This window comes from Schistocerca nitens, unplaced genomic scaffold (genome assembly GCF_023898315.1).
Source record: "Schistocerca nitens isolate TAMUIC-IGC-003100 unplaced genomic scaffold, iqSchNite1.1 HiC_scaffold_214, whole genome shotgun sequence".
NCBI classification, from domain to species: domain Eukaryota; kingdom Metazoa; phylum Arthropoda; class Insecta; order Orthoptera; family Acrididae; genus Schistocerca; species Schistocerca nitens.
The window spans coordinates 32,501-36,770 of NW_026045755.1; the positions used below are offsets into that span (position 1 = coordinate 32,501).

The following is a 4,270-nucleotide window of genomic DNA, read 5'->3' on the forward strand; positions in this document are numbered from 1 at the left end:
AAGGATGTCACGCGACTAGTTAGCAGGCTAGAGTCTCGTTCGTTATCGGAATTAACCAGACAAATCGCTCCACCAACTAAGAACGGCCATGCACCACCACCCACCGAATCAAGAAAGAGCTATCAATCTGTCAATCCTTCCGGTGTCCGGGCCTGGTGAGGTTTCCCGTGTTGAGTCAAATTAAGCCGCAGGCTCCACTCCTGGTGGTGCCCTTCCGTCAATTCCTTTAAGTTTCAGCTTTGCAACCATACTTCCCCCGGAACCCAAAAGCTTTGGTTTCCCGGAGGCTGCCCGCCGAGTCATCGGAGGAACTGCGGCGGATCGCTGGCTGGCATCGTTTATGGTTAGAACTAGGGCGGTATCTGATCGCCTTCGAACCTCTAACTTTCGTTCTTGATTAATGAAAACATACTTGGCAAATGCTTTCGCTTCTGTTCGTCTTGCGACGATCCAAGAATTTCACCTCTAACGTCGCAATACGAATGCCCCCGCCTGTCCCTATTAATCATTACCTCGGGTTCCGAAAACCAACAAAATAGAACCGAGGTCCTATTCCATTATTCCATGCACACAGTATTCAGGCGGGCTTGCCTGCTTTAAGCACTCTAATTTGTTCAAAGTAAACGTGCCGGCCCACCGAGACACTCAATAAAGAGCACCCTGGTAGGATTTCAACGGGGTCCGCCTCGGGACGCACGAGCACGCACGAGGCGGTCGCACGCCTTCGGCTCGCCCCACCGGCAGGACGTCCCACGATACATGCCAGTTAAACACCGACGGGCGGTGAACCAACAGCGTGGGACACAAATCCAACTACGAGCTTTTTAACCGCAACAACTTTAATATACGCTATTGGAGCTGGAATTACCGCGGCTGCTGGCACCAGACTTGCCCTCCAATAGATACTCGTTAAAGGATTTAAAGTGTACTCATTCCGATTACGGGGCCTCGGATGAGTCCCGTATCGTTATTTTTCGTCACTACCTCCCCGTGCCGGGAGTGGGTAATTTGCGCGCCTGCTGCCTTCCTTGGATGTGGTAGCCGTTTCTCAGGCTCCCTCTCCGGAATCGAACCCTGATTCCCCGTTACCCGTTACAACCATGGTAGGCGCAGAACCTACCATCGACAGTTGATAAGGCAGACATTTGAAAGATGCGTCGCCGGTACGAAGACCGTGCGATCAGCCCAAAGTTATTCAGAGTCACCAAGGCAAACGGACCGGACGAGCCGACCGATTGGTTTTGATCTAATAAAAGCGTCCCTTCCATCTCTGGTCGGGACTCTGTTTGCATGTATTAGCTCTAGAATTACCACAGTTATCCAAGTAACGTGGGTACGATCTAAGGAACCATAACTGATTTAATGAGCCATTCGCGGTTTCACCTTAATGCGGCTTGTACTGAGACATGCATGGCTTAATCTTTGAGACAAGCATATGACTACTGGCAGGATCAACCAGGGAGCTGCGTCAACTAGAGCTGAGCAGCCGGCCGCCCGGGAGTGTGTCCCGGAGGCCCGCGCGAACACGCAAGCGTCCGCTCAATTATTCTGCAAACAGGAGGAGGCTGGGCTCCCCTGCACGATACACCTCGAAACCCTCTCAGGTCCCGGCGGCGCGCAGCGCCGTCCTAAGTACTTGGTCGGGTTCGAGAGAGGCGCAATCGCCCGGAGATAGGCGAGTAGACGCTTTCAGTGCGACCACCCGTGCTCCCAACTGAGCTTGCCGCTGCCGACAGAGGCCCGGGAGCGTGCTGTCGTGGTGTTGCCGGCGGGAGACAACACGCGGCCACAAACAGTGACCGGGCAGCTCCAACGCCAGCGCCACAGAGGGGCAGAGCCCCACTTGGGTGCCAAAGCGAACTCTCCCAGCACAGCGCACGCGCCAACACATCCGCACAGCTGCGATACAAACCACCTGCGAGAACCGCGGGGGCGACCGAGCAGCAGACGGCGTCGCGGCGCCGAGTGCCGGGCGGCGGCGCATCCTCAACGCACACAGTCCTCAATCGGACCAGCACACTGCAGATGTCCACCGCGCTTCGCACCGGGCCCGGGAGGACCCACTTTGGCCGCACGGCGCCGCGCGCTGGGTGCGCCGGCACGCAGATGCGCCGCCTGCCGCGTCCGTCAGCCGGCGCGCCTGCCACTGGGCGCCCCCACCAGCCGGCTGCCGCGCGTGCGCCCACGCAGCGCGCGGCCAGCACGCCGGGCGCCCCCCCCTCACCGGCCGGGGACGGTCCCACCCAGCCACCGCCGCGTATCGCTTCATACCCACATGCCCACTCACGTTCGTGGGTATGACGGGTGTCGCTGAAGCAACCGGTTAATACCTGTACCGATCGTCGATATCAACGATTCACCTCCAGCGCGAACAACCGCGCAACAACGGATTTCCAGTTCATTTGCGTAACTTGGGCAGCAAACGTAGACGTCCATCTACATTTGCGAATTCAATGGGTCTTGCATGCCTGGATGTTATGAGTCACGACACGCCACATCAGTCCACATACATGCTGCGACGTATGCACGAGAGAACACGTGGAAGGTGGCCCGCGTACGTATGCCGATGCCATTGCACAGCTGCGAAGCTCATTGAACACGCAAACTCCTGACTGACGAACTAGAGGCGACAGGGGAGGGGGGGGGGGGGGGGGGCGATATACGTCTTATAGCAGTACACATTACAGTGGATAGCGGGACCATGTGGAACGTACGCAACACTCGCTAGATGTTGTGAGGGTAGGCACCGTAACATGATTCAATACGCAGGACACCAGAGTGTGCGCGCAGCGAACTATGTTGAGAGGGTTGCGATTAGGCAACGCTACACGAATTTCTAGATTCATATAACAAACAATTACGTGGGTTAGGTTAGGGCGCAACGTGGGTTAGGTTAGGGCCCAACTTAGGTTAGGTTAGGGCCCAACTTAGGTTAGGTTAGGGCCCAACTTAGGTTAGGTTAGGGCCCAACTTAGGTTAGGTTAGGGCCCAACTTAGGTTAGGTTAGGGCCCAACTTAGGTTAGGTTAGGGCCCAACTTAGGTTAGGTTAGGGCCCAACTTAGGTTAGGTTAGGGCCCAACTTAGGTTAGGTTAGGGCCCAACTTAGGTTAGGTTAGGGCCCAACTTAGGTTAGGTTAGGGCCCAACTTAGGTTAGGTTAGGGCCCAACTTAGGTTAGGTTAGGGCCCAACTTAGGTTAGGTTAGGGCCCCAACTTAGGTTAGGTTAGGGCCCAACTTAGGTTAGGTTAAGCCCCAACTTAGGTTAGGTTAAGCCCCAACTTAGGTTAGGTTAAGCCCCAACTTAGGTTAGGTTAAGCCCCAACTTAGGTTAGGTTAAGCCCCAACTTAGGTTAGGTTAAGCCCCAACTTAGGTTAGGTTAAGCCCCAACTTAGGTTAGGTTAAGCCCCAACTTAGGTTAGGTTAAGCCCCAACTTAGGTTAGGTTAAGCCCCAACTTAGGTTAGGTTAAGGCGCAACATAGGTTAGGTTAAGGCGCAACATAGGTTAGGTTAAGGCGCAACATAGGTTAGGTTAAGGCGCACATAGGTTAGGTTAAGGCGCAACATAGGTTAGGTTAAGGCGCAACATAGGTTAGGTTAAGGCGCAACATAGGTTAGGTTAAGGCGCAACATAGGTTAGGTTAAGGCGCAACATAGGTTAGGTTAAGGCGCAACATAGGTTAGGTTAAGGCGCAACATAGGTTAGGTTAAGGCGCAACATAGGTTAGGTTAAGGCGCAACATAGGTTAGGTTAAGGCGCAACATAGGTTAGGTTAAGGTGCAACATAGGTTAGGTTAAGGTGCAACATAGGTTAGGTTAAGGTGCAACATAGGTTAGGTTAAGGTGCAACATAGGTTAGGTTAAGGTGCAACATAGGTTAGGTTAAGGTGCAACATAGGTTAGGTTAAGGGATGGTGTATGAGGGGGGAGGGGACGAGGTTCGTTCATAGTGATGATGGTAAGTGGACGCCTGAGGCACCCTGAGATGTGTCACGTCAGGATGCATCTTTCTCTCAGGGAGGTGGTGCGCCGGTTGCGTGGGTGTGGCAAGGGAGTGGCAGGCCTGTGTCTTTCATTCCTGCCATTGCTTATATGCTGTGAGACAAGGCAGTGTGGTGGTGTTGGTTGCACCCCTGTCTAGGACATGTGTGGGTGTTTGTGGCTTATCTGAGTAATGATGGTTGTTGGAAGAGTGAGATATTCTGTTTTTGGGGTGGACCTCCTGGTTTTGTTATCATAGTGTGAATGGTGTAATGTGGCGGAGAGGAT

At 53.9% G+C, this 4,270-nt stretch overlaps 1 non-coding gene across 1 annotated transcript in view; it reads right to left on the minus strand.

Moving 5' to 3' along the window:
- LOC126220924 (small subunit ribosomal RNA) overlaps positions 1 to 1,462 on the minus strand; it is a 1,909-nt gene extending 447 nt beyond the window's left edge. The window contains exon 1 of the ribosomal RNA XR_007543251.1: positions 1 to 1,462. This exon is cut by the window's left edge and continues 447 nt beyond it. This is a non-coding gene — a ribosomal RNA (small subunit ribosomal RNA).
- Positions 1,463 to 4,270: the final 2,808 nt, after the last annotated feature.